General features: G+C 39.8%; 1 protein-coding gene across 3 annotated transcripts in view; it reads left to right on the top strand.

The window, feature by feature from the left end:
• LOC138423781 (neuronal acetylcholine receptor subunit alpha-7) overlaps positions 1–20,087 on the top strand; it is a 160,624-nt gene that overhangs the window by 87,165 nt on the left and 53,372 nt on the right. The window lies entirely within an intron of this gene.

The following is a 20,087-nucleotide window of genomic DNA, read 5'->3' as shown; positions in this document are numbered from 1 at the left end:
GGCCCCCAGGCAGGTGTGTAGCTGATGCTATCAGTTCTGCTCAGGGGGATCGTCTCAGGACACACCTTCACTGTCCTTAAGGCATTTGTAGTCAGTCACACATGGCTGTATCCTGGTGGGCTCACCTGATCTGAATTCTAACTGCAGTGAAGTCTTGTGGAGTTACTCTCCCTCACTCACAATTAAAGAAACTGTTCCTGAAACACAGAACCAAGGCATTGGTGTGTGTGAAACACAGGACAAACTCCCAAACCTTTGACTTTTGCAACACTTGATGACCTCATCATGGGTCTAAGACAAGGGCTCATCTTATAGAAAAGATCATCTTATAGAAAAGATAATGTGAGTCAGGGGTCTGGCATCTTAGAAAGCTCTGGAGGAGAGAGATGGTCATCTAGTGGGAGGGGGGAGAGGTTGTTTCTGGGAAGGCGCCAGATAGGACCCATCTGCTAGGGGCAGTCCTGGCACAGCTATTAACTGTATGCTTTTCACTTTTAAGAGTGGCCCAGCTTAGGTAATAATGTATGTGGTCCTCCCAGGACAAGTGGCTACAAGGAGACAACAGTTAGATGAAGGCTTGAAAGCCAACAGGACAAGACACCTCATGCAGAAACTAGATGAGGCCATGGCTAGGGGGTCTTAGAGCAGACCATGAGTGACAGTCTTGGGAGGGAATAAATGTTGCAGGACCCCCAATGCATTGCTTTAAATTCAAGGAAGAGGGTAATGAACAGGATATTAGGCCAGGATGAAGTACAGTAAGGTATTCAGATTGAGCCAGCCAGACTTCTCCTCCAGGACTCTGCCCTTGACACCCTGTGCTGTCTCTGCCTCTAGGATACGGTGGGCCTCAGAGAACTTAGTGTTTCTCAGCATCATGTCACATGGCAAATACAGTCTAACACTCAGGTTTCTTGCCTCTAGCCAATGAGCTTTGTCAAAGGGATCACGTTCTATTCATATGTTTTTTATTTTTATTTTTTTACCAAAAGTGAATGTGGCAAAAAGCACATGCTAAGTCACTTCAGTTGTGTCTGACTCTTCACAACCCCATGGACTGCAGCCTACCAGGCTTCTCCGTCCATACGATTTTCCAGGCAAGAGTACTGGAGTGGGGTGCCATCACCTTCTCCAAAAAAGCACATGGAAGGCAGCAAATTAGAGTGAGTGGAGGCAGTATTGGGGGCCATGACCCTGGTATAGTAGGGAATTGCTGGAGGCCTTAATGCTTGGCACTCACAGCTCTAGATGGAGAGATTCAGTCCCAGCACGAGTAATTCTGGCTTGTTTGGGGCAGCAGTGTGGCTTATGGGTCATAACCCATAGAGTTTATCTTCTCTTTTCTCCTTCACGTTCCATACCAATCTATCATGAAGGAGTATCCAATTTAAACTGCTCCAGTTATCTTTTAGCATGATTTATAGTCTTTTATTGAAGATAACAGTGACATGGAACAATGGACTGGTTCCAAATTGGGAAAGGAGTACGTCAAGGCTATATATTGTCACGCTGCTCATTTAAGTTACATGCAGAGTACATCATATACAGTGCCGGCTGGTTGAATCACAAACTGAAATCAAGATTTCTAGTAAAAATATCAATAACCTCAGATACGCAGATGATTCCACCCTAATGGCAGAAAGTGAAGAGGAACTAAAGAGAATCTTGATAAAGGTGAAAGAGGAGAGTAAAATCTCTGGCTTAAAACTTAGCATTCAAAAAAATAAGATCATGGCATCTGGCCCTATCAGTTCAGTTCAGTTCAGTTCAGTCGCTCAGTCGTGTCCAACCCTGTGACCCCATGAATCGCAGCACGCCAGGCCTCCCTGTCCATCACCATCTCCCAGAGTTCACTCAGACTCACATCCATCGAGTCAGTGATGCCATCCAGCCATCTCATCCTCTGTCATCCCCTTCTCCTCCTGCCCCGAATCCTTCCCAGCATCAGAGTCTTTTCCAGTGAGTCAACTCTTTGCATGAGGTGGCCAAAGTACTGGAGTTTCAGCTTTAGCATCATTCCTTCCAAAGAAATCCCAGGACCGATCTCCTTCAGAATGGACTGGTTGGATCTCCTTGCAGTCCAAGGGACTCTCAAGAGACTTCTCCAATGCCACAGTTCAAAAGCATCAATTCTTCGGCGCTCAGCCTTCTTCACAGTCTAACTCTCACATCCATACATGACCACAGGAAAAACCATAGCCTTGACTAGATGGACTTTGTGGGCAAAGTAATGTCTCTGCTTTTCAATCTGCTATCCAGGTTGGTCATAACTTTTCTTCCAAGGAGTAAGCATCTTTTAATTTCATGGCTGAAATCACCATCTGCAGTGATTTTGGAGCCCAGAAAAATAAAGTCTGACACTGTTTCCACTGTTTCCCCATCTATTTCCCATGAAGTGATGGGACCGGATGCCATGATCTTTGTTTTCTGAATGTTGAGCTTTAAGCCAACTTTTTCACTCTCCTCTTTCACTTTCATCAAGAGGCTTTTGAGTTCCTCTTCACTTTCTGCCATAAGGGTGGTGTCATCTGCATATCTGAGGTTATTGATATTTCTCCCGGCAATCTTGACACCAGCTTGTGTTTCTTCCAGTCCAGCGTTTCTCATGATGTACTCTGCATAGAAGTTAAATAAGCAGGGTGACAATATACAGCCTTGACATACTCCTTTTCCTATTTGGAACCAGTCTGTTGTTCCATGTCCAGTTCTAACTGTTGCTTCCTGACCTGCATACAGATTTCTCAAGAGGCAGGTCAGGTGGTCTGGTGTTCCCCTCTCTTTCAGAATTTTCCACAGTTTATTGTGATCCGCACAGTCAAAGGCTTTGGCATAGTCAATAAAGCAGAAATAGATGTTTTTCTGGAACTCTCTTGCTTTTTCCATGATCCAGCAGATGTTGGCAATTTGATCTCTGGTTCCTCTGCCTTTTATAAAACCAGCTTGAACATCAGGAAGTACATGGTTCACATATTGCTGAAGCCTGGCTTGGAGAATTTTGAGCATTATTTTACTAGCATGTGAGATGAGTGCAATTGTGCGGTAGTTAGAGCATCCTTTGGCATTGCCTTTCTTTGGAATTGAAATGAAAACTGACCTTTTCCAGTCCTGTGGCCACTGCTGAGTTTTCCAAATTTGCTGGCATGTTGGGTGCAGCACTTTCACAGCATCATCTTTCAGGATTTGAAATAGCTCCACTGAAATTCCATCACCTCCACTAGCTTTGTTTGTAGTGATGCTTTCTAAGGCCCACTTGACTTCACATTCCAGGATGTCTGGCTCTAGATGAGTGATCACACCATCATGATTATCTGGTTCATGAAGATCTTTTTTGTACAGTTCTTCTGTGTATTCTTGCCACCTCTTCTTAATATCTTCTGCTCCTGTTAGGTCCATACCATTTCTGTCCTTTATCGAGCCTGTCTTTGCATGAAATGTTCCCTTGGTATCTCTAATTTTCTTGAAGAGATCTCTAGTCTTTCCCATTCTGTTGTTTCCCTCTATTTCTTTCCATTGATCGCTGAGGAAGGCTTTCTTATCTCTTCTTGCTATTCTCTGGAACTCTGCATTCAGATGCTTTTATCTTTCCTTTTCTCCTTTGCTTTTCACCTCTCTTCTTTTCACAGCTATTTGTAAGGCCTCCCCAGACAGCCATTTTGCTTTTTTGCGTTTCTTTTCCATGGGGATGGTCTTGATCCCTGTCTCCTGTACAGTGTCACAAACCTCATTCCATAGTTCATCAGGCACTCTATCTATCAGATCTAGGCCCTTAAATCTATTTCTCACTTCCACTGGCCCTGTCACTTCATGGCAAATAAATAGGGAAAAAGTGGAAACAGTAACAGATAGTTTTCTTAGGCTCCAAATTCACTGTGGATGGTGACTGCAGCCATGATATTAAAAGACAGTTGCTCTTTGGAAGGAAAGCTATGACAAACCTAGACAGCATATTAAAAACCAAAGATACTACTTTACTGACAGAAGTCTATATAGTCAGAGCTGCGGTTTTTCCAATAGTCATGTGTGGATGTGAGAGTTGGACCATAAAGAAGGCTGAGCGCTGAAGAATTGATGCTTTCAAATTGTGGTGCTGGAGAAGACTCTTGAGAGTCCCTTGGACTGCAAGAAGATCAAACCAGTTTATCCTGAAGGAAATCAACTCTGACTATTCATTCAAAGGACTGATGCTAAAGCTGAAGCCCTGATACTTTGGCCACCTGATACGAAGAGCTGGCTCATTGGGAAAGACTTTGATGCTGGGAAAGTCTGAGGGCAGGAGGAGAAGGGGGCAACAGAGGATTAGATGGTTGTATGCCATCACTGATTAAATGGACATGGGTTTGAGCAATCTCTGGGAGATAGTGAAGGACAGGGAAACCTGGCATGTTGCAGTCTGTGGAGTTGCAAAGCGTCTGACATGACTTAGTGACTGAATAACAACAACCAAAGAGAAGTTATAAATAAGCTGAAAAATACACTAGGGGAGTTCACCACAGCAGACCAAAAAACAACAACAACAGCAACAACAACCAACTAAGGAAGTTTCAAGTTTGTAAAGACTCAAGTCATTTCAGTTCCGTCTAAAAGCATTACTCAAGGATATATTTCAGCAATATAAGAATAAACCAAGGAAGATTTCGTTGCCTCCCCCAGGTAGCTGGGGAGGGTTGGGAAATTCTGGGAACAAAACTCGTCAGGTGGAGCTGGAGGCAGAGGGTGTCCTATGGTGCTGGCTTCGTGGTTAGGAGTGGATCTCCAACTTGCTGAGCTGGGAAAGAAAAGGGAGAGAAAATCTTGGTTCAAATACTGACTGGAGTACAGTCTGAAATTTTTAACAAAGAACCTCTGAAAGTCATAGTTCAGTTTAAATATTTGATAATATTTTAATATGAATAATAGCAAGAGATTGGTTGGTAAGAGATGGAGACGCAGAGCAGTAACAGTAGAAGTTTGCTGTGGGGCTTTTCTGGTCAATGAATGATACGCATACCTTAGTTAGATACACAAAGGCACAGCACTTTAAATAGTAGAAGTGAATCAATGTGTTAAATATCTGAGTAGCTAATGGAGGAAAATAAGTGGTAATAGCTTCCAAACCACTAGACACAAGGAATAAAAAATTGTCAGTGCACCTGATGCATGAATAGAAAAATAAGCAATATCAATAGTAAAAAGACAACTTACAGAAGAGCAGAAAGTAAAACAATCTCTAATTAGAAAAATGCAAGTAGGTTTAAGTCCCATAACAATTCCCAAAACAAAATAGAGTCTCTAATTGGTTGAAAGCAAACAAACAAAAACCAACTTTATGACATGTTCATAAGATAGATTTTAATCAAAATGATTGAACATAATGAAAATAAAGCCATCAAATAAGGTGTATCTGTAAAATGCCACAGAAAGACAGCAGATTTAGCAGTTCAAGACCACACTGTTTTCTCAGTAAACTTGCCTTTAATCAATATAAAAGATACTCATTTTGTTTCTTTTCTTGTCCTTTGTCTTTAGTTTTTATTTGTTGAATAAAAATACTGCTAAATCTGATCTTTGCAAGGCCAAAACAAAACATACACATTTATAAAAAAGGAAATTCCAAACGAAAATTCTAGTTCTTTGAAAACATCTAAAAAATGAATGAATGAAAGAACATATACGTAAATTGAACACCTGATGGTAGCAGGTGATTTTGTAGGGAAATAAAAATGACTAAATATGCCTATGAAGTATAAAATCAGAATAGACTTAAAATACATAAAATTGGAAAAGTTTGGAAAATATTTACATTTTAAAATGTACCTTTTTACATAGCAAGGAATAGATAAATATATGTTGAATAAATTATTCTGGAACATGGATTAAACAATGGCAAATTTATAAAGCTAACACATATTAGGTAGCATGGTGAAGACATCTCAACAGAAGGGAACAGCTGACAGATCTTAACATGTAAATAAGAATGCAGATACCCTGATGAATTCCAGCAGCACACTGAATGAAAAATACCACATAATTTTTATTCCAGGTAGGCAAGGATGGATTAATTTGGTAGGTTTAGTAACAGTTCACGTTAGTTTGTATCCATGTTGAAAAAAAAGAAACGAATTAACAGAGTCAGAAAAACAATATTAAATTCAGCTCTGATTCTTCATGGAACACATTACAAGGCAAGACTAAAAGGAAATTTTAATGATTGGATAAACACAATCCACAGGAAAACTGCAGCAAACATAAACTTGCAGTTGAGAATTTAGATCCACGTCCAAGTCAAACAGAAGGCAAAGACAGCAGATATCTCTTCTGTCAGCAGTCTGCTGGAGGGTGTAGCCAGAGCACGGACAAGAAAAAATGAAAAATAAGAGATCTAAATATAGCAGGAAGACACAAGGGCTGCCTGTTACTTCTAGTTGATTATTGGCTTAAAAATAGATTCTGCTGACAGACTTGGAGCTAGAGTTGAGTAAGGAAGATGAAATAATAGCTACACATCAGTGACTAACAGGGAAGCAAGATGGAAAACAGTGAGGAGGATAACTGTGAAATATTGAGGGGTAAATCTGGGACAACTGCACCAGCCCATGAGAGCTGAATTTAACAGTTGTTCGGTCTCTGTTGAGATTATGTCTTTGCTTCCTTGTCTAACATGAGTATGTAGTAAGTCTATGAATTTCATCCATCTTTGCCTATCTGGGATTAAAAACTCACCAAAGCACATAAGAAAAGTGAATGTTAGTTGCTCTTTCGTGTCCGACTCTTTGCGATCCTGTGATTATATATAGCCCACCAGGCTCCTCTGTCCATGGGATTATCCAGGCAAGAATACCAGAGTGGGTAGCCATTCTCTTCTCTAGGGTATCTTCCCAACCCACAGAACGAACTGGGGTCTCCTGCTTTGCAGGCAGACTCTGCAGCATCTGAGCTATCGCACCTAAAAGAGTATGTAAACAAAAGTGCCATTGCTGCAGGGAAGTTCCAGGACCAGGATTTAGAACCTAGAACCGCTCTGCCCCCGTGCTAGCGATATCTGCCGTCCTCCTGCACCAGGTCCAAAGGTTCATGAGGAGACAGTCAGCGAGCTTTAAAAATTCCCAGGCTGCTCAGAGTTTTCTTTGGGGTAGTCCTCTGAGTCCTTGTAGCCCATATGGGTACCCTTGGTCCTCCTACTCATTTTGACTTTTCTAATTGGATTTTCTGACTTCTGCTCTGCCTAAGAAGCTCCTGAGTACTTGCTAGCTGTAGGGGCTTCATCTCTACCTCCCCACCCCTCCCAGGGTAGGCTACAGCAGATGTGGAGTACAGCTCAGGAATATGCTACCAGTGGCCCGTGGACCAAACTTTGATAGACTTTGACCTGCGGGGCATGAATACCCAAGATATACTTACATATCTTTAATCAGGTGGAAACTAGGAGGATTGGGGGCAGGAGAAGAAGGGGATGACCGAGGATGAGATGGCTGGATGGCATCACTGACTCGATGGATGCGAGTCTGAGTGAACCTCGGGAGTTGGTGATGGACAGGGAGGCATGGCGTGCTGCGATTCATGGGGTCACAGAGTCGGACAGGACTGAGCGACTGAACTGAACCGAGGAGGAATTTGGGAGTTTGATATCAGGAATTTCAGCCCATACAGTAACCTTAATTAAATTCTTGTCTCGCTGTCAGAGAGAGAGAGAGAGAGAGAGAGAGAGAGAGAGAGAGAGAGAGAGAGAGAGAGAAACTGAATGATGAAGGATGCTTAAATTATTGGTGGCCAATGATGAAAGAACTGATGGGACTTGATTCTAACCATCTGAGTGCTTCTCCCTGGTACTTACCTGGGTATTGCTTTTCATTTTTCCAGGATGCAGTAGTTTCAGAGAACTTTAGTGAATTGTTACAGGATTCCTTATCCACTTTGTAATCAACAGGCAAGATGTGTTATGACTATAACAGAGTTCCTTTGATGTTCTTAGTAAGCAGAACACAGAATGGGCTCCATTTTATAGACTTCCAGTAAAGAAAGTGAAAGTGTTACTCACTCAGTCATGCCCAACTCTTTGCGACCCCATGGACTGCAGCCCACCAGGCTCCTCTGTCCATGGGATTTTCCAGGCAAGGATACTGGATTGGGTTGCCATTCCTTCTCCAGAGGATCTTCCTGACCCAGGGATTGAACCCAGGTCTCCTGCACTGCAGGCAGATTCTTTAACTACTGATCTACGAGGGCAGCCCTAGACTTCCAGTGAGTGCCTCTAAAGAGTTGTGGCAGGTGGCCTCTTCCTGGCCTTCCAGAGGATGTTGTGATTTTCTTTTTGTCTTGGCTTTGTTGACCCTTTACCTCACTTAATGTAAAAAACAACTTCAGACTAAGGGCAAGTGAAAAAAAGTCTTCATGGTTCGACTAGTATCAATAACCATTACAAAGTCTAATTGCTTCATTTCCATCCTCCTCTTCCCTCAATAGCGGTGTCATTTTATATATATATACACATACACACATATCCGGGAGTTGGGGATGGACAGGGAGGCCTGGCGTGATGCAGTCCATGGGGTCTCAAAGAGTCAGACACAACTGAGCAATTGAACTGAATTGAACATATATATATATATATAATTATGGCATTTCAGTAATATTATATAAATGAACTCTTAACCTTTTGAGAGTGGCTAAATAACATTCCATAGTATAGATGTACAACATGTGTTTAAATATCCATTCATTGAGGGACATTTATGGTGTTTACAGTTTTAAGCTTCTATAAATGTAGCTACTATGAACATTCATGTGCAGGTTTTTATGTGAACATAAGTTTTTATTTCTCTGGTATAAATTAGACAAGAGTATAGTTGCCGGGTTGTATAATTCATAGCTGTTTAGTTTTATAAGAAACTATATATCCATTTCAGTAGGCCTGTACCATTTACATTCTCAGAAATACATGACTCAGCTATACTGCATCTTCACAAGGATTTGATGTTATCCTTATTTATTACTTTGGTCATTCTCATAGGTATGTAGTAATATTGTGGTTTTAGTTTGCATTTCCACAATGACTAATGATGGGAAAATGTTGAACATTTTCCTATGTATTTATTAGGTATGAGTATCCTCTTTAATCAAGTATCTGTTCATTTATTTTGCTTTTTTCCTAATTTGATCATTGCTGATTTTATTATTTATTATTTACTCTTGCATTTTAATAATTCTTTATATATTATATTCTAACTATGAGTCTAGTTGGATATCTGTTGAAAATACTTTTTATCCTTCTATAGCTTGTCAGATTCTTAACTGGATTTTTCACAGAGTAACGTTTTAAACATTTTTATTTAAATGATTCTTCTTGATGGGTTGTGTTTAGGTATCGAGTCTAAGAAATCTTAGCCTACCCCTGTGTCCTGAAGATTCTCTCCTGTTTCCTTCTGAGTTTTATAGTTAAGGATTACATACAAGTCTGTGATTCATTTTTGAGCTATTTTTGTGAATTCTTGTATAATATATGAGACTTCATTCAGAATTCTTTTTGCCTATGGCTTTCCAGGTTGTCCAACTCCTTTCTTTGAAAAGGTTATAATATCCCTCCTTTGAATTGCCTTAAGTCTTTGTCAAAGTCAGTTGGGCATATCTGTGTGGGTCTGCTGTTGAGTTCTCTGTTCTGTTCTTTTAATCAGTGTCCCTCCATCAACTAGTGCGATGTTGTCTTGCTTGCTTTAGTTTTAAGTAAGGCTTAACATTAAATAGTGTTTTTCCTCTCAGTTTATTCTTATTTTTCAAAATTGTTTTAGCTCTTTTAGTTAGTTTTCCTATGTCTCTATAAATTCAGAGTGACCTTGTCTATGTCTACAAAAACCTTACTGGAAATTTGATAGCCACTTTGTTAAACCTACAGATTATTTGGGGGAGAATTGACATACTACGTTGCCTCTCCCAATGTGTGATTGTGGTTTAACTCGATGATTTTTTTTTATGGGTATTTTGTAATTTTCAGCATACAGGTTCTATAAATGTTTCATTAAATTTATATTTAAGAGTTTCATTTAATTACAGCAATTTATAATATTGAATTTTCACTTTCCATGGTTGCTTATAGACATCAGTTTAGTTCAGATCAGTCACTCAGACTCTGCAACCCCATGGACTGCAGCATGCCAGGGCTCCCTGTCCATCACCAACTCCCGGAGGTTATTCAAACTCATGTACATTGAGTCGGTGATGCCATCCAACCATCTCATCCTCTATTGTCCCCTTCTCCTCTCACCTTCAATCTTTCCCAGCATCAAGGTCTTTTCAAATGAGTCGGCTCTTTGCATCAGGTGGCCAAAGTATTGGAGTTTCAGCTTCAACATCAGTCCTTCCAATGAAAATTCAGGACTGATTTCCTTTAGGATGGACTGGTTAGATCTCCTTACAGTCCAAGAGATTCTCAAGAATCTTCTCCGATACAACAGTTCAAAAGCATCAATTCTTCAGTGCTTAGCTTTCTTTATAGTCCAACTCTCACATCCATAAATGACTACTGGAAAAACCATAGCCTTGACTAGATGGACCTTTGTTGGCAAAGTAATGTCTCTACTTTTTAATATGCTGTCTAGGTTGGTCAGAACTTTTCTTCCAAGGAGTAAGCATCTTTTTATTTCATGGCTGCAGTCACCATCTGCAGTGATTTTGGAGCCCCCCAAAATAAAGTCTGACACTGTTTCTACTGTCTCCCCATCTATTTGCCATGAAGTAATGGGACCGGATTCCATGATCCTTGTTTTCTGAATGCTGAGCTTTAAGCCAACTTTTTCACTCTCCTCTTTTACTTTCATAAAGAGGCTCTTTAGTTCTTCTTCACTTTCTGCCATAAGGGTGGTATCATCTGCATATCTGAGGTTATTGATATTTCTCCCAGCAATCTTGATTCCAGCTTGTGCTTCATCCAGCCCAGCATTTCTCATGATGTACTCTGCATAGAAGTTAAATAAGCAGGGTGACAATATACAGCCTTGATGTACTCCTTTTCCTATTTGGAACCAGTCTGTTACTTTGGGGTATACATTATAATCTGATATCTGTATATACTTCAAAGTGATGACCACTACAAGTCTAGTTACCATCCACCACCATATAGTTGACCCACTTCACTTATTTTACCCATCCTCCAAACCCTCTTCCTCTTTGGTAACCACTAATCTGATCTCTGTACCTATGAGTTTGTATTGCTTTATTTTGTTCCATTATTAGTTTGTTTAGATTCCACACATGAGTGAAATCATACAGTATTTGTTTGACTTATTTCACCTTCAAGATCTATCCATATTGTTGCAAATGGCAGGGTTTCATTGTTTTTGAGGACTGAGTAGTATTCCATTGTGTGGGTGTGTCTTCTTTATCCATTCTCCATCAGTGGACACTTAGGTTGTTATGATATCTTGATTATTGTAAATTATGCTGCAGTGAACACAGAAGTGACTGTATCTAATCAGATTAATGTTCTTGGGTTATTCGAATAAATGACCAGAAATAAAATAGCTGGACCATATGGTAGTTCTAGTCTTAATTTTTAAAAGAATTTCCTTACCATTTTCCATAGTGGCTGTACCAATTTATAGTCCCACCAACAGTGTAAGAAGATTGCCTTTCATCCATATCGTTTCCAACATTAGTTATTTCTTCTCCTTTGGATGATGGCCATCCTGGCAGATGTGAGAGGATATGTCTTTGTGGTTTTGATTTGCATTTCCCTAATAATTAGTGATGCTGCACATTTTTTTTTCATTCATGCTCCTGTTGGCCATTTCTGTGTCTTCCTTGGAAAAATATCTATTCAGATCCACTGCCTATTTTTGATTGTATTGTTTTGTTATTGTTTTTTTGTGTGAGGTCTTTTTTTTAACATTTTAAATTATTTTTTAATTGATGGAAAATTGCTTTACAATTTTTTATTGGCTTCTGCCATACAACAACACAAATCAGTGATAATTGTGTGTGTGTGTATATATATATATGTATATATATATATATATATATATATATGTATGTATGTATGTATATATCCCATCACTTTATGGCAAACAGAAGGGGAAAAAGTTGATGCAGTGACAGATTTTATTTTCTTGGGCTCCAAAATTACTGCAGACTATTATTTCAGCCATGAAATTAAAAGATGCTTGCTCCTTGGAAGGAAAGCTATAACCAACTTACACAGCTTATTAAAAAGCAGATATATTACTTTGCCAGTGAAGCTCCATATATTCAAAGCGATGTTTTTTTTTCCAATAGTCATGTATCAATATGAGCGTTTGACCATAAAGAAGGATGAGCTCTGAAGAACTGATGTGTTCAAATTGTGATGCTTGAGAAGACTCTTGACAGTCCCTTGGACTGCAAGGAGATCAGCCCTATGGAGATCAACCCTTTATATTCATTGGAAGGACTAATGCTGACAATAAAGCTCTATTACTTTGGCCACATAATGTGAAAGGCCAACTCATTGGAAGAGACCCTGATGTAGGGAAAGATTGAAGGTAAAAGAGAAGGGGGGCAGCAGAGGATGAGATGGTTAGATAGCATCACTGATGCAATAGATACGAATTTGAAGAAACTCTAGGAGATGGTGGAGAACAGTGGAGACTGGCAGGCTGCAGTCCATGGGTCACCATGAGTCAGACACAACTTAGTGACTGAACAAAAAATAATGAGAATATTACCTTGTGATGTCAGCTGTCCTCACCATACAGTGTGCTCCAGTCAATCTATCTACTCAGAAAATCCTCTGGTATTTATTGTATGGTTTCTGGACTTGCTGTGGGCACTGTGGGGTCAGCTCCTACTCAGATCTGGCCTTAGTCCAGCTTGTTCACAAGGTTCACAAGTCCAGAGTCTCAAGCTAGTTGTGGGGATAATCCACTGCACCTGCTGCTGCAGGAGTGAATTCCCTTCCTCCTCTTGGTCACAGCCCCTTGGTGCTCTGCTTTTGTTTGGGCCCCACCCCTCGTTGTAGGCTGCCCTCTGGTGTCTGTTCCCTTATTAAGACTCACTTGCTCAGTTGGACTGGGGAGAGGGAGGGATAAGATAGCCACCATTGGGATGTTCAGGGGGTGCCTCAGGTGGTAGAGGCCTACTAGATGTTGCTACAGGCTAAGCCATGTTGTGTGCTCTCCCAGATGAATTGGCCTTGGGTCATGGATTCCTAGGAAAAGCCAAGATGCAAAGGCTCCCTGAAAGTTGTGGGTAGTGACCTGCCCCTGCATACAGCTTGGCAGCTGCTGAGGTGGTCATCATGCCCTCCTCTGCAGTCACAGACCCCAGCCAGCTCATCCCTCCTATAGCACTCTCAAAGTGGTGGTGGGGGTGGTCCTATGATCTGGGTACATGGAGTTAGAGGGTTTCTGGGACAATGATCTCTTGCCTCTCTGGCAGACCCAGGTTTTCCCCTGGACTCCCTCGACTGTGTTGTATTAACCCCTTCAGAGTATCTCCACAGTTGTCAACCCCATTCCTCTCCCTGGAGTCCAACCCCTGAAGGAACCCGTACTCGTCATTTGAGTGTGCAAACAACTTCTTGGCTGAGAAGTGCTGGTCAACTTTGATTTCTTTCGAATTCTCTCTGCTTTGTCTTGCACGCACTTGTTGCTGTGCTCGTCTCTGAGGTTCTGTATCTCCCTCCTGTCCCTGCCCCTGAGGAAGTTTCCAAGTGTATAGAAACTTTTCCACCTTCACAGCTCCCTCCCCAAGGTGTCTGCTTTGTCTCTCTATTTTCTTACTGCCTTTTCCCTACTGCTTTATACGGAGTTTAGCTTACCTTTTTGGAAGTCTGACGTCTTCTGCCAGCTTTCAGCAGGTGTTCTGTAGGAGTTGTTCCACATGCAGATGTATTTTCGATGTATTTTGGGGGAGGAAAATGATCTCCATGTCTTAATTCTTTGCCATCTACTGTGTGAGTTCTTTATATATTTTTGATATCAACTCCATATCAAATATATAATTTACAAATATCTGTTTACCTTCAGGAGGTTGCCTTTTTATTTAGATGGTAATTTTCTTTGCTCTTCAGAAGCTTTTTAGTGTGATGTAGCCCTTTGTTTGTGACCCTATGGACTGTAACCCACTGGTGGCCGCTAGTGGTAAAGAACCTGCCTGCCACTGCAGGAGACATAAGAGATGAGGGTTTACTTCCTGGGCTGAGAAGATCCCCTGGAGGAGGAAATGGAACCTACTCCAGTATTCTTGCCTGGGGAATCCCATGGTCAGATGAGCTTGGTAGGCTACAGTTCATAAGGTCACAGAGTCAGACACAACTGAAGCCACTTCGTGCACACACAGATGGTGTAAGATAGTGGACTGGTTTCATTGTTTTGCATGTCTGCCAAGTTTTCCCACCGTTTATCTAATAGACTATCATTTCTCCATTATATGTTGTTTGCCCCTCTGTTGTAAATTAATTGTCCATATATGTGTGAGTATATTTTGGGACTTTCAATTCTATTCCATTGACTTGTGTGTTTGTTTATGTGCCAGTACCATACAGTTTTCATTACTAGAGCTTTGTATTGTAGTTTGAAATCAAGGTACATGGTTCCTCCAGCTTTCTTCTTCTTTGTCAAGATTGTTTTGGTTATTCATGATTATTTGTGATGGAAACTTAAGTTATATCTATATAGTATCATGTCATCTATAAGTAGTGGCAGTTTTACTTTGTTCTTTCTGATTTGAATGCCTTTCATTTCTTTTTTTTCCCCTAATTGCTTTGGGTTAGGACATCTGAAACTGTGCTGAATAAAAGTGGCAAGAAGAGATGCCCTTATCCTGTTACTGATCTTAGGGGAAAATCTTTTGGCTTTTCACCATTGAGTATGATGTTAGCTGTGGGTTTGTCACATGTGGATTTTATTGAGTTGGGGTGTATTATGTCTGTGGCCACTTTGTTGCGAATTTTTATCATCAATAGTTGTTGAACTGTGTCAGATTCTGTTCTGCATCTATTGAGATTATACATCTATTGATACATTTTGATGTATCACATTGATTGATACATGAATTTGAACCATTCTTTCATCCTTGGAATAAATCTCACGTGGTTATCATATATGATCTTGGATTAAATTTGCTAATATTTTATTGAGGATATTTACATACATATTTATCAAGTATATTGGCCTTTAGTTTTTTTCTGTCATGCCCTCATATGGTTTTGGTATCATAGTAATGCTTCCTATGTAAAATATATGTGGGAAGTCTCTCTTCTCTTCAGTTTTTGAAGAGTTTGAGAAAGATGGATATTAAATCTTCTTGAAATACTCTGTGCAATTAGCCAGTGAGCCATCTGGTCCTGGGTTTTTTATTGTATTTTTTTATTACAGTTTTAGTCTTTTTGCTATTGATTCATCTTTTCAGATTTTCTATATCATTAAGATTCAGTGTTGGAAGTTATATGTTTCTGTGAATTTATCCCTTTCTTCTAGATTATCCAACTTGTTGGCACATAATTATTTGTTGGATCTCTCATGATCCTTTATATTTCTGAGGCTGTAGCATTTTTTCTTTCATTTCATTTCTGATTTATTTGAGTTCTCTCTCTCTTTTTTATTTATTTTTTTGGTTACTCTAGCTAAAGGTTTGTTCATTTTGGTTTTCTTTTCAAAGAACCAGGTCTTCATTTCATTGATCTTTTCTACTAGTTTTTTCTCTGTTCCTTTCATATCTGCCCTAAGCTTTATTATTTCCTCTCTTCTACTAATTCTGAGCTTTTTTTGCTCTTCTTTTCCTAGTCCCATTACGTGTAAAGTTAGATTACTTTGGAGAAATTTTTCTTGTTTTATGAGCCAAACCTGTATTGACGTGAACTTTTAAAGTTGCTTTCAGTTCAGTTCCGTCATTCAGTCATGTCTGACTCTTTGCCACCCCATGGACTACAGCACGCCAGGCCTCTCTGTCCATCACTAACTCCCAGAGCTCGCTCAAACTCATGTCCATCGGGTTGGTGATGCCATCCAACTGTCTCATCCTCTGTTGTTCCCCTCTCCTGCTGCCTTCCATCTTTCCCCATATCAGGGTCTTTTCCAATGAGTCAGTTCTTCACATCCAGTGGCCAAAGTATTGGAGCTTCAACCTCAGCATCTGTCCTTCCATTTAATATTCAGGACTGATTTCCTTTAGGATGGACTGGTTTAATCTCCTTGTGGTTCAAGGGACTCTCAAGAGTCTTCTCCAATACCACAGTTCAAAAGCATCGATTCTTAGGCACTCAGCTTTCTTTATGGTCCAACTCATATCCATACATGACTATTGGAAAAATCATAGTTTTGACTATGTGGACTTTTGTTGGTAAAGTAATGTCTCTGCTTTTTAACATGCAGTCTAGGGTTGTCATAGCTTTTCTTCCAAGGAGCAAACATCTTTTAATTTCATGGCTGCAGTAACCATCTGTAGTGATTTTGGAGCCCGAGAAAATAAAGTCTCTCATTGTTTCCGCATCTATTTGCCTTGAAGTGATGGGACAGGATGCCGTGATCTTAGTTTTTTGAATGTTGAGTTTTAAGTCAGCTTTTTCACTCTCCTTCTTCACTTTCATCAAGAGGCTCTTTAGTTACTCTTTGCTTTCTGCCATAAGGGTGGTGTCATCTGCATATCTGAAGTTATTAATATTTCTCCTGGCTGTCTTGATTCCAGCTTGTGCTTCATCCAGTCCAGCATTTCACATGATGTACTCTGCATATGAGTTAAATAATCAAGGTGACAATATACACCCTTGTCATACTCCTTTCCCAATTTGGAATCAGTCTGTTGTTCCATGTCCAGTTCTAACTGTTGCTTCTTGACCTGAATACAGATTTCTCAAGAGGCAGGTCAGGTAGTCTGGTAGTCCCGTCCCTTGAAGAATTTTCCCCAGTTTGTAATGATCCACACAGTCAAAGGCTTTGGCATAGTCAATAAAGCAGAAATAGATGTTTTTCTGGAACTCGCTTTTCCTATGATACAATGGATGTTGGCAAATTTGATCTCTGGTTCTTCTGCCTTTTCTAAATCCAGCTTCAACATCTGGACATTCTTGGTTCATGTACTAATGATGCCTAGCTTGGAGAATTTTGAGGATTACTTTGCTAGTGTATGAGATGAATGCAATTGTGCGGTAGTTTAAACATTCTTTTGCTTTGCCTTTCTTTGGAATTGGAATGAAAACTGACCTTTTCCAGTCCTGTGGCCACTGCTGAGTTTTCCACATTTGCTGGCATATTGAGTGCAGCACTTTCACAGCATCATCTTTTAGGATTTGAAATAGGTCAGCTGGAATTCCATCACCTCCACTAGCTTTGTTCATAGTGATACTTCCTAAGACCCACTTGACTTCACACTCCAGGATGTCTGGCTCTAAGTGAATGATCACATCATTGTGGTTATCTGGGTCATTAAGATCTCCTTTGTACAGTTCTTCTGTGTATTCTTGCCACCTCTTCTTAATATCTTCTGCTTCTGTTACATTCTTGCTGTTTCTGTCCTTGATAGTGCCCATCTTTGCATGAAATGTTCCCTTGGTATCTCTGATTTTCTTGAAGAGATCTCTAGTCTTTCCCATTCTATTGTTTTCCTCTATTTCTTTGCATTGATCACTGAGGAAGGCGTTCTTATCTCTCTTTGCTATTGTTTGGATTTCTGCATTCAGGTGGATGTATCTTTGCTTTTCTCCTTTGCTTTTTGCTCCTCTTCTTTTCTCAGCTGCTTGCAAGACCATCTCAGACAACCATTTTGCCTTCTTGCATGTCTTCTTGGGCATGGTTTTGATCACCGCCTCCTGTACAATGTTACGAACCTCTGTCCATAGTTCTTCAGGAACTCTATTAGATCTAATCCCTTGAATCTGTTTGTCACTTCCACTGTGTAATTGTAAGGGATTTGATTTAGGTCATACCTGAATGGTCTAGTGGTTTTCCCTACTTTCTTCAATTTAAGTCTGAATTTTGTAATAACAAGTTTATGATCTGAGCCAGTCAGCTCCTGGTCTTGTTTTTGCTGACTGTATAGAGCTTCTCCATCTTTGGCTGCAAAGAATATAATCAGTCTGATTTCAGTGTGGACCATCTGGTGATGTCCATGTGTAGAATCTTCTCTTTACTGTATCCCATGGATTTTAGTATGTCATATTTCTGTTTCATTTCTCTCTAGATAATTTTTGATTTCATAGATGACCCATTGGTTGCTCAGTAGCAACCCTATTGTTATATAATGCCCTTCTCTGTCTTGTATTTCACTGTTAGTTTTAAATTCCATTTTGTCTGATGTGAGTGTGGCTATTTCAGCTTTCTTTTCCTTTCCCTTTGCATGGAATACCTTTTTCCATCTCTTCAGTTTTAGTCTGTGTGTGTCCTTTCTTCTGAATTGCGTCTCTTGTAGGCAGCCTGTATTTTGGTCTTTTTCTTTTTTTTCTGTCCATTCATCCACTGTATGTATTCTGATTGATAAATTTAGTCCAGTTACATTCAAAGTGTATCAATAGGTATGTGTTGCCATACTGTGATGTTCACTTATAACATGCTATACAATTAGCCTGTTTTAAGTTGGTAGCAACTTAAATTTGAATACACTCCAAAACTCTGTTTTTTGGATACTCTTCCATGTTTTATTCCTGGGCTAAGAAGATCCCCTGGAGGAGGAAATGGCAACCCACTCCAGTATTCTTGCCTGAACAATCTCAAGGTCCGAGGAACCTGTAGACTACAATCCACGGGGTCGCAAAGAGTCAGACATGACTGAGTGATTAAACATAGGAATCCCCATATTTTATACTTTCAGTGACTCACTTTAAATCTCTTTATTTTATGCATCCCTTAAGTAATTATTTTAATTTTAGTTAATTTTATTGCTTTTGTCTTTTGACCTTCCTGCTTATTTTATAAGGGACTAGTTCACTGTGTTTATTATATGTTAACCTTTTCAGTGAGATTTTTACTTTTGTATATTTTCTTATTATTAATTATGCCATTTCTTTTTCTCTTTTCAGCTTAAAAAGTCCCTTTAACATTTCCTGTTGGGTTGGTTTAGTGATGATGAACTCCTTTAGCTTTAATTATCTTAAAATAAGATCTCTTATTGAGAGATCTCTCTATCTTGATCTCTCTTTCTTGATCTCTTCTTCAGTTCTGAATGATAAGCTTTCTAGGCAGAGAGTCATGGCTAGAATTTTTCTTTCTTTCTTTCATTTATTTCTTTTTTACTTTCAGCACTGTTTGTTAGTATATCATGCCACTCCCTTCTGGTCTGTACAGTTTCCGCTGAGAATTCTACTGATAGACCTCTTGTATGTTACCTTGTTTTTCTCTTTCTCCTTTTAGAATTTCCTCTTTATCCTTAACTTTTGTTATTTTAATTCTATTATGTCTTGGTGTGTGTGTCTATAGATTCATCTTATTTGAAATCATCTGCACTTCTCTGGATGTCTATTTCCTTTCACACGTTGGGGAAGTTTTCAGCCACTATTTCTTCAAATAATTTTTCTGGTCCTTTTTCTTTATCCTCTCCATCTGGAACCTCTATAATGCAAATTTCTCTTCTGCTTGATGTTGTCTCAAAGCTCCCTTTAGGTGTCTTCACTTTTTAAGTTCTTTTTCATTTTACTGTTCTGTCTGGATGCGTTCAATCACTTTATCTTCCAGTTTGCTTATTTGTTCTTCTAGCTCATCCGGTCTGCTGTGGTGAACTCCTCTAGTGTATCTTTCAGTTTAGGTGTAACTTCTATTTGGTACTTTCTTATATTTTCTATCTCTGTTGACATTCTCACTGTGCCCATCCATTTATTTCCTGAGTTTGGTGGTCATCTATATAACTATTACTATTAACTCTTTAGCAGATAGAGTGCTTATTTCCACTTTATTTAGTTATTTTTGAGATGTTGTCTTATTCTTCCCATTGGAGCATATTCCTCTGTCTCATTTTTCTTAATTCTCTGTGTTTGTGTCTGTGTATTAGGTGAATCAGCTATCCGTCCCAGTCTTGAAGGAGTGACCTTATTTAGGAAATGCGCTGTGGGGCTCAGAGGTGCATTTCTGCCTGGCCACTAGAGCCAGGCATTCAGGTGTCTTCCACGTGGGCTGCATGTACCCCACTTTCTTGTGGGGCCATAGCTGCTTCTGTGG

The sequence above is a fragment of the Ovis canadensis genome, chromosome 18 (genome assembly GCF_042477335.2).
Source record: "Ovis canadensis isolate MfBH-ARS-UI-01 breed Bighorn chromosome 18, ARS-UI_OviCan_v2, whole genome shotgun sequence".
In the NCBI taxonomy this organism is placed as follows: Eukaryota; Metazoa; Chordata; class Mammalia; order Artiodactyla; family Bovidae; genus Ovis; species Ovis canadensis.
This window is presented reverse-complemented; position numbering and strand designations above follow the sequence as displayed.